Genomic DNA, 11,402 nt, shown 5'->3' on the forward strand with positions numbered 1-11,402 from the left:
CGACCAATAAGGAGTTAATATCCAAAATATATTACAGACAATATCAAAAAAACGAACAACCAGATTAAAAACGGGCAGAAGACTTGAGGAGACATTTTTCCAAAGAACATATACAGATGGCCAACAAGCACATAAAAAATGCTCAACATCGCTAGTCATCAGAGAAATGCAAACCAAAGATACACAGGCTATTTTAAAATATAATTTAAAGTTATGGGTTTAAAAAATGTATAATATATTTGAATGATCACACTGTGTAGTCCCAGAGTTTCAGGGGGTGTTATTTTTCTGACGAAGTATTTACTTCATCATCTGTAAAAGTTATAAAGGGTTAGACCTAGAAATAAGCATCAGAAATATGGGTAGATATGTCTTGCATAATCATGTGAATATGTGAATATGTGATGTAATTAGTGAAGCTCAGAACAATATAAATCATATATTTCAAAAAGAAATGATAAATACTATGTTCCTAAAATGGTAAGAAATTTCAAACAAAATTCCAGCTGGTAGCTACCCTCCTGAGCTTTTCCACTTGTCTGGTGCCTTCAGCTTCTGAGGCTTTATGGAGCCAGGGCTCTTAAGGGATTTCACATCACCACCTTGTTGTCCACTTTCTGTGGCCTGCTAATTCATTTACCATTTGTCCCTGAGTTTTCCAACTTCTCGAATTTTATTGCTATTTTATCCTCATTACTTTTATTTTTGTGGGTGCATGACCTTTTGGGGAAGAAAACCCCACAACTTTTGTTGACATATTTGTAGGGTCTCAGGAGAATGTGGAATCAAATATCTATCAAATCCACCATGCCCATTTATAACTTCAGAGTATTCTGTAATAGAGGATAAACACAGTTTCATGGTGCTGGAACCTGAGTTTTGAATAGGCAGAGTAGTTTTTCCAGAGGGAAATGTCTACATTTTATCAAAATAACAACAATCCTCTTAGGAATGATCAGGATCTAACCACCAAGCATTTGCCCCTAAATTACTCATGTCATTAAAATAGAACAGAGCACGGTTAATAGAATCCATCCAGGCTTGTTATAAACAGCCAGGATCTTACATGGGGAATTTAATCTCATTCTCCTGGAATCCAAATCTTGTACCAATTTACTCTAGGCTAGGAATGTCTTTTTGTTTTTCTCTTAAGAGGAAAAACTATGAAAATGTAATTAGACAGTTTGTTTTTGGATATTTTAGATTTTGTGGAGACAGCACACTTTTTCTGTAGAGAGCCAGATAATAAATATATTTGACTATGTAGGCCAAAATGGCCTCTGTCTGTCATTCAAAAGCAGCCGTAGTCAAGAGACAAACAACTGGCACTTCTGGGGTGCATTGTTATAGCCTGATGGCCACACAAGACCATGGATACATTTTAAATGAAGCATTTCAGAAGCCACATAACAATGTAAAAAGATAAATTATTATCTTGATTATCACTGTCATCTAACAAACATTATTTCCTGAAAAATAATTTTCAACTAATTGGGAATTTCCTGTTACCCAAGAGATTCCCCCACAGCTGCTAAAACACAGGTACTTTTGTAAACCATCTGTCATAAGAGGGAGCTTAAACGCACGTTTAGCTAAAGATAAAAATAATAGAAGATGCTTTATATTGGTATTTCCTTTGTTTTCATTATTTCATCTTTCTGAGTTCATGTAGCTTTATGAGATAGCATACGGTAGTGATTATCAAATGTTAGCATGTATAAGAATCACAGGGAGGGTTTGTTAATATACAAATTTCTGGATCTCACTACTAGAGACTCTGACTTGTTAGGTCTGGCATGGTGCCTGGGAATTTGCATTTACAATGTTCCAAGTGATTTTATTTCAATCGAATCACACAGGGAAATCACTCAGCACCTACTCAAGTAAATTCTCTAGGATTGGGATCTGGGCCTATGAATTCTTAAAAATTCAACTTATGAGATTTCAGTGTTCAATTGGATTTGAAATGAGTGGCTAGAATATACAAATGTGTTTTTTCCTTGGTGCTTTTGTAGAATAATTCTATTTTTGAAATCTTGCTTGTATCTGGCTATCAGTAAATCTGATTATTAATCATTAGAAATGGATCTCAGAAAGGAAACTATCTCCATCTGAGAAGGTCACAAACATGGGCAACTGCTTTTGATCTCAGAAGACTTTAAACCTCCACCATTCTTCTGTCTTTCATGGGTAAGGAAAGTTGATGAAGAAGTCAGTTTTCCAAGTTCCTTATTGAATGATGATGATAATAATAATGATGATAATTTAACAAACAAATAAATTGATGTAAAATAGTAATTTCTGTTTACTAACAATCTTTCATCCTGGATAAGTAACTTTATCTACTGAAGCATTGAGTTCATTTTATAATATGCCCCATATTGGGTTTAATACTGTTGCTTTATATTAGATTTTTAGTTATGACATATTTTTTCTTCTGCTGCTAATGTAACTGGGAAGATCAACTGTGATTTCAAAACACAGTCACATTATAAAAACATGTGCCTTGTAATACCTGTGGATTTATGGGAAGTGGTAAAACAGAAGATAAAAAATTGCCTAAGGCTGTGCAATTGCATAATTTTCCTTAGCAAACAGCTGTAATTCTTATTTCTTGATTACAAATATCAAGTGATTTTGGGGGGAGGAATTCAGAAGCTGTAAATTATTTTCAGTGTTACTTTATAAATTACATTTTTGAAAAATTTATTGTCTTTTATGAGCATATTCCCTTGTTCTTTTATTTTTCTTCTTAATCATTCTCTTGAATAAGTTAGACTTTTAAATCCATTTTCTTTGGGGTCCAGAGTTTATTCTTCTAATGTTTAAGACTTTCCTCTTTATCTTTTTTTTTGTCTGCTTACCTCTACTAGGATTCAAAGCTGAGTGGAAAAATACTGGACTTCCTTTGTAGGAGGTTTCTGTTTACAGGGTCCATTGCCCCCTTATCTATTTGACTTTGCTCTGACATTCCATTTGGGAGCAGAGTTATAAAAAAGCATGAGAACATTCTGGACTTTCTTTCTAGAGGTTCTGAGGTTTTGATAATTCTGACTCATATTTTGACTGAGAGTAGAAAAGGACAATAAGAAAATACTGCAAACAAGTTACTTATTTATTATTTTCAATGATCACAATGATCTGGTATCCTTTAAACATCATATGAGGGAACACAGGGAGCCTGTTCTTGCCCAGTTTGCTACTTTTCTTACTGAAATCATGGAATCATGTAGGTGGAAGTTTGGGGAAGTCCTTCAGCATTACAATAAGTTGAGAATTAGACACTGATTACTTTTGGATACATATAATTTTTGAAAGCATATTTTTAATTTTAATTCCTTGTCCTGACCTCCCCCAAATCATTTGGTCTGCAGACAATAGAACTGTTAATAAAAGAAAATATGAGAGCCATATAAAAGAAGGGAAAATATAATGCTTTTGCAGAAAATGCAAGGCAATTTAGTACTTTGTTATAGAAAAACAATTGATAATGAGTATGCTACAGCAATATGGTTTGGGATTATACCACCAATTGTTATCCCAAGGGACAGAATCCAATTAGGAGAGAAAATCCAGCATGATTAATATCTTATGTCTCACTTTTTCTGTCTTGATCAAATGCCCCTTGTTTAATGACTGCTCAGTTGCTATGAGTTTTACTGACCTTCCCCATGTGCTTTGGAAACCCATACAAATTCCCTTTGTCACTTGCAGTTTCTTTACATAGCATTTATTTCACTCTACCCAAATATTTGCTATTTTCTTTTCCTGTTCTCACTTCTTTTTTTCACTGTCTTTCCATACAGGTGAGATTACTTACTTCATCACTACTCAGGCCATATATTTTCTCCTCTGCTCCCATTTTTGGCTGGTGTGTGCTCCCAAAGATAGGTCCTAGGTCACCAGGTTTACAAAAGGATTCCTTTCTGGGTATCTGGTCCCTTTGATGACTGATTTCATATATCTACTGACTAGTAGGGTTGAGAGTCCTTCATTGGACAGATGACAAACCTGGAAAAACTATTGTTTAAAGAGGAGAGAATTGGTCTTAGAACCAGATAATCTGGCAGAACCACAATCAATCACTGAAAGGTTGTTTCACCAGTTCCTTACCTTTAAATGATTATAAAATCTTGTTTGTGTGGTTGTTGTGAGGACGAAATGAAATAATGCTTATAAAGTGCTTAGCACAGGTTTTGAATCACTATAGGGGATAAATATCTATTGACTCTCAAAAAAGGGAAGATTGTATTTTACTACAGGCCACAGGCTGAAGGCAATCTAGGATCTAAGGAGATTTCAGGTTTTTTCAATCACTCCTTTATAGAATTGCATAGAACATAGGAGTTAAGGAAAATAAAGTGTAATATGTGCAGACAAAAAGGAGAAAGTGAAATGATATGACTTCACTTTGGGTTTCCAGCCATCTAAAAGAAATGAATGAAGGGACTTCCCTGGCAGTCTAGTGGTTAAGACTCTGCGCTTCCAATGCAGGGAGCAAGGGTTCAATCCCTGGTTGGGGAACTAACATCCCACATGCCGTGGGCTGTGGCCAAAAATAAATAAACAAATACATAAATAAATAAATGATGCCTTCCCGATACAGATAATAACCTGGTGCAGAAAGGAATTAGAATTCTGAAAAAGGAGGCTCAACTAAGCTTATTTGCACAAAACCTCTTTCAACTAAATACAGAGGGATTGAAAACTTCTTGAGTTTTTCCAATCCTATTTGAGAGAAAACAGAAGAATTAGAATGATTACATCAATTTATATGATTCTCATCAATAGGAAGTAACTGATTGGTTCCTGGTTAGAAAAGTATGATAGAAACTTAGGGAGAAGAAGCCATGCCATTTCATTTTATTGTTTATAATAGCAAAGGGATGGAAGGAAGAGTCCAATGTGAGCTGCCATCTTTAGGAAGACAGGCTTTAAAATGTTCAGAATAAAGAAATTCCATAGATTGAAATTCTGACAGAATGTTTTGAGAGAAGAGATAATGTTAAAAATGCTATAATTCTAACTCTAATCACAGGTGTTATCAATCCTAAAATAAAGGGAGATTAATATTTTAAAAATGGTGTCTCTATAATGAAGTTATAGAAGTAAAACAACATAGCAGTTAGGAGTTTAGGCTTTGGAGCCAGATTGCATAAGTTTAAATGTCAACTGTTGCGTTCACACATGGAGTGATACTGTCAAGTTACTCAATCTCTCAGTGCCTCAGTTTCCCTTCTAAGAAGTAGAAGATATACTTTTACTTACATTTCAGGATTTTGTGAGAATAAAATGAGTAAAGAACTTACCAAACTTACCAGAGTTTCATATGTAGAAAAAAAAATTATAGGTAGCATTATTAGTTTTTTTTTTCAACTCCATGTTCCCCTATTCATAATACAGACTAGGCAAAGGACCTGGGCTGAGGTGTACATAGAATAGATTTATTCTGCCTCCTCATTCTGTACGGTTATTGTAAGCAAACAGCCTGTGGTAAGCACTGAGAAGCCTCAAGGTATTATTTAAAAGGAAAAGTTATAGAATACAGAAAGCAAAGAATGTTATAAAATTACTATGTACACACTAAGACAGTCATAAGGGATGCATAACCCAATTCGGGAGTCATACAAACAATATGATTTTCCCATTACAGCAATATGATGAACTAGAAAAAGATAAACTTAACTATGTTCAGTAATGTAACACTGAGGGATAAAAAGAAAAGTAAATGGACTCTCATTTTCTTGTGAATTATCTGATAAGAATAATCTGCAGAAGGCAAGGGGATAGGAATGAACATAAATAAAACCGAAGATAAATGAACATTGGATGAGCAAACATCTAGGATGCTTTAAACAACTAAAAGTCTTGTCTCTAGGGCTTCCCTGGTGGCGCAGTGGTTGAGTCTGCCTGCCGATGCAGGGGACACGGGTTCGTGTCCCGGTCCGGGAAGATCCCACATACCGTGGAGCGGCTGGGCCCGTGAGCCATGGCCGCTGAGCCTGTGCGTCCGGGGGAGGCCACAAGAGTGAGAGGCCTGCGTACCACAAAAAAAAAAAAAAAGTCTTGTCTTTAGAATAAATTGTATATGATTGGATAAAGATTTTCATGAAAATGTAGAGATTGAAAAGGTTCTGGAAAACTGGAGAAAAACAAATGTCTTCCAGCATTCCAAAAGCGAAAAGAGTGAATTCCACACTTAGCAGTATTATTAATGGTAATAATAGTAATTGTGGTAGTAGTAACAGCAACAGCAGCAGTAATAATAGTAGCTAATATTAATTGCATACTTACTATGGACTAACCGTAGTACTTATAACTTCAAAAATTGTATAAAATATGTATTATTATTATTATTACTCATATTTTACATATAAGAAAAAAAAGGCACAAAGAAGTTGAGTAACTTGACCAAGGTCATGAAACTATGCAAATGTGGAGCAGAAATGGAACCCAAGCAGCCTGACTCAGGTGTCCTTGTTTTAACCCTGTTCAGTACTGAATATACTACATTTTTGAAGTGTATTTAACTTTAGTTTGCCGAGGCATTATATTATAGATATCTAAAGTAAATAATATGTAGGCTTTATTTGAAAAACAATTTTGAGAGAAATAGAATGCATCATAACTTTTCAATCTGTCTGTTCTATTTCTTGCTAAGAAATAATAATAATATGACATTTGGTCAAGGTGATTTGACTTGCTGACCAAACATTTGCCTGGTGTCTTTATTGAATTTTGTGTTGTTTTATATTCCAGCTAGTTGCTTCATGACTCCTTGGCATCTCTAACAAAAACTAATAGCATGAAAAACAGTGATAAATTGTGATTGTCCAGCACAGTACCAAAGTTGATGCTTCAGCATATTTGTTGATGGTGTAAAGATTACAATTATTATAAAAGAGCTCCAGCCATTTCTTAGGTAAATTATTTGATGACACAAAGACTAGGGAACTACGACTATATTGTTTGGAAGTTAGTGGCCTATTTTTTAAAACAATTTTTTCTCTGCTTTCCTTCTCTACTTACCTTAAGTCAAAGGATCCCTTCCAGGTGTTAGAAGGCCTGACTTCTATGAGTATGGAAGATCGGATATAGAATTCTAAATTGACAGTCTTTTACTTTCTGGATGTTAAAAATGCAGTTCATCAGTATCTGTTGAGAAGTATGCAATTATTTTCATGCTTATTCATTTGGAGGTAATGTGTATTTTATCTCTGGATTCTTTTAAGATTTACTATTTATAATAGTTTTTAGTAATTTGATAACAAGTCTCAATGGTTTTCCCTTCCTTTCTTCCTGTCTATCTCTTCCATCCTTCTTTCTTTTTATTTATTTATTTATTTTTTTACCTTATCTTTATTATTGACTAAGGTATAGGGTTGTAGTATGGAACATATTTTCTAACTCATTTCATCATACATACTTTCATTTTTGTTCTATTAATAGAGCCAAATTTATCAATTTCACATAATAGGTTTCCAAGGGATTGAACTGAATCAGCCTGAGAAATATTTTTCCCTACTCAGAGATACTCCTATAAACCAATTCAAAATTCCGAAGAAATATATAAGAGATTATACTATAAAAGCAAATAATAGAAGTTAAAAAGCATGTAATTACATATTTTACCTGAGCCAATTTTCTGCTGAATTTTTGAGAAAATTCACTACCTTATCTCTTGCAGAAACTCTGAATTTGACCTTTGCCATTCATTTGATTGTTCCTTCAATAGGTTGCAAACATCACTTTTTATCTTATGAAATTTGTACTAATGTACTAACACTTTCTTTCCCACATTTCTTTTGTTCAAAGTATAGCAATACTTCACATTAAAATCAATTTGATTAACAGAAAGAGAAAATTCTACTCACTCCACTGAGATTTAGCCTGTATCACTATCATTACCAGTAACATCACCAAAGGCTCAGTGAACTAGAATATAATATTAAAGTACAACTTAGCATTATATGGAAAAATAATTATTATACTCAAATAAGGAATGTTTTAGATAAAGAAAATATTTTTATTCGATAAGGAAAATTCTGTGGAAGAAGTAGAATGTACTTTAACCTTTGAAGTAAGTCAATGAAGTAATTTCTTACATTATAATTCAACTCATGGGCATAGGTAGACAATATCTCTTTCAGAAATTCAAAAATTTAGGAGTTTAATTAAAAACATTTTCATTTGGGGTCATGCAGAATCTGATTACTATTTTTCTTATTCATCACATAAAGAAGGATCAAAATTTATTATCTTACTGAGTGAAAAATTATTTTGTAAAATAATTATAAATTATATCTTACTTTATAATTTGTACAATCTGCCCACACATGAAAAAATATGACACTTATGAAACACAATATTCTCAAGAGCATAATGCTATATCTATTATAATTGAAGAGTTTTCTTGACTAAATAATTGATTTTGTGGTTTCTTTCTTTCCTTAGTCATTTTTTTTCTAAAAATGTGGTTCCAGCTACAAAATTTCTATTCATATGCCAAGTTCTGCAAAGGTATCTAACACATAAGCTCATACACAGCCTTATGAAAACATCTGTTTCATACAATACGATCTGTGAAAAATATCACATTTAAAATTCTGCATTCCTGGAATTGATAAATGAAAGGTTTGTAGAATAGAATTTCTAGAAAGAAATGATAGCATGGAAGGAGGCCCAAATTGGCTGAAATTGCTAATATAATCTAAAAATATGTACAGAGTAAGATGAACTAAAGCAAGATTAAAAGAGCAAAATTTTTATTCATTTTTTTCCTTCATACTTTTTAGAATTTTCTCTTTTGTTTGAAGCAAAAGAAACGTTTTGGACTATGTCCTTTAAGGCCTGTTTCACTTGCTGGTTCCTTGAGCTGTAAAGGAAGGGATTCAATAAAGGGGTAACCAAGGTATTGAGCACAGCTACTCCTTTGCTTATAGTCACTCTATCATTTGCTGATGGTTTTAGGTACATGAAGATGCAGCTGCCATAAGAAATGGAAACTACAATCATGTGAGAAGAACAGGTAGAAAAGTCTTTGGTCCTTAGCTGAGCAGGAGGGAATTTGAGAACTGTCTTGATGATATAACCATAGGAGAGAATCACTAACATCAGTGCCTTTCTTTTTTCTTTCTTCCTTCCTTCCTCCCTCCCTTTCTCTCTCTTTCCTTCTCTCTTTCTTTCTCTCTTCTTTCCTTCTTCCTTTTTTTCCTTCCTTCCTTCCTTGCTCCCTCCCTCCTTCCCTCTCTCTTTTTCTTTCTTTCTCTTTCTTTTTCCTTCTTTCTTTCTTTTCTTTCTTTCTTTCTTTCTTTCTTTCTTTCTTTCTTTCTTTCTTTCTTTCTTTCTTTCTTTCTTTCTTTCTTTCTTTCTTTCTTTCTTTCTTTCTTTCTCTGTGCAAGATACGTATGTACATGTACACAGACAGAAAGTCTTCAGGCTTGTATAGCCATATCTTCTTTTTCTCTGTGCATGTAGGTTTTTCCTGCTTGGAGTTTGTTGAGTTTCTTGGAAATATAGGTTGATAGTTTTCATCAAATTAAAAAAAAAATAGGCCATTATTTCATTAAATATTTTTCTGGCTCCCTCTTCTTTCAGGCACTTCCATTACACAGATGTTAAACCACTTAATATTGTTCTAGAAGTCACTAAGTCATTTATTTTTATTAGACTTTTCTCTCTGTATTTCATTTTGGGTGGATTCTATTACTATTTCCACTTTTAAGTCTCTGTTTTTCTCCTCTTCTCTCCTCTTTTCTTCTCATTATACTTATGCTTTCCTTTAAATAATGGAGTACTTGAATATAATTATAAAGGCTGTTTTGACATGTTTGACTGCTAATTACATAATCTCTGATGTTGTTTTAAAATGTAAGTTCTTTTATTATTCAGTTATGACAAGGCCAACGGATCAAGAGACAATTGCCTTTGAAAAGATAACTTGCTATATTCATAGTCTCAAGAGGAGGAGGCATACCACTCCATGAGGGGTCACACAGGGTCAGTCAGGAGGCAGTGAGAGTGAGGCGAAAACGTGGACACCTTTGTTGTAGTTTTTGTGGGAAATTTGGAGAGTTAGTATAAGAGGTTTGGAGTTGGCTATTTTGAATAATTTGAGTTTGGATGCATAAGGCTTGTCTCTAGGTGTCTGGTACCTGGCCCTGGATTGATTAGGGCAGAGAAATAGTGGCCCTGAGTGAGAGATCCTAAGAAAGAAGTTGGTTGGGGTGTGCACTCAGGATTTGTTAGTTTGCATGTGAAAGGTGTGTTTCCAGATGAGTCCTTTACTGTCTCTAGGAATTGGCTGACCCTGGAAGGGCTAGTCCCTCCAGCGTCACCAAGGCCCCAAGACATCAAAGCATCAAATACAGCAACTAGAAAATGTTGTTACAAATATCTCTGTATCCACATTTATACTGATTGATTTTTCTCCTAGTTATGGTAGTATCTCCTTGCTTCTTGGAATGTTTAGTACTTTTTGATTAGATGTTGAATATTGTGAAATCAGATTGTTGAGAGTCTGGAACCTTTTGTGTTTCTTTAAGAATGTGATTTTGTTTTGGTAGGCAGTTAAATTACTTGCAGATTAGTTTTATCCCTTTGATTTGTGTTTTAAGTTTTACTAGAATGGGTCTAAATAGATGTCACTCCAAGAAGGTGCTTTCAGCCCTAATACCAAGGCAGAAATTTACTTTTCTTTATGGGATCATTTTTTTTTCTTTATTAGTGAAAATCATGAATGCTTACAGTACACTAAGAACTGTACTAGAACTGTGCAACAAAACATGGAAAAGGTGAGACACTATTTTCTCATAAAACTGTTAAGTAGAGTTAGGCATGTGAACTAAATGTTTGACTGACAAAGGCATATGAAAAGTGCGACACTGTACAGATTTTTGACCAATAATAAAGTACATAAATATGATAATACTTAAATTACAATGGATTCAGAGTAGTAAAGCCTGGAATAGTCTGGTAGGGCTTTACAAAGAGGTATGTGCTTTAGAATTTGAGTGTCTCTTATGTGCTGCTAGCCTAGTATTATTCTAGGTTGTAGAAATAGCATGACAGAACACATCCCTGGCTAGAAGGAGCTTATCATCTTTTGAGGGAGAAAAACAAGTAAATAGTACTACTAGAAGGATAATTTTTTGTGCTATGACCACAGTAGATACGTAAACTAGTTATTAGGCATCAGGGAAACCTTACAAGAGAAAGTTGTATAAGCTGAGACAAAATGATTACTAAAATTCAGTCAGATAAAGGAGCAAGAGAATAAGGAGAAGAGTTAGAAGTGATTCATAGCAGAGGAGATGGCATGAGTAAAAACTTAGTGGCACAAGAATAGTGAACATTTGTGGAATGAAAAGTGTCGTAGTTTGGTACTGCTGGAACATGGTAGT

At 34.1% G+C, this 11,402-nt stretch overlaps 1 non-coding gene across 1 annotated transcript; it reads right to left on the reverse strand.

Annotated features, from left to right (window-relative positions):
• Positions 1–5,378: 5,378 nt before the first annotated feature.
• On the reverse strand, positions 5,379–5,510 carry LOC131757877 (small nucleolar RNA SNORA51). Its single transcript, XR_009336027.1, has one exon. It is a non-coding gene; the product is annotated as a small nucleolar RNA SNORA51 (small nucleolar RNA).
• Between the last annotated feature and the right edge of the window lie 5,892 nt (positions 5,511–11,402).

This window comes from Kogia breviceps, chromosome 5 (assembly GCF_026419965.1).
Source record: "Kogia breviceps isolate mKogBre1 chromosome 5, mKogBre1 haplotype 1, whole genome shotgun sequence".
NCBI classification, from domain to species: Eukaryota; Metazoa; Chordata; class Mammalia; order Artiodactyla; family Physeteridae; genus Kogia; species Kogia breviceps.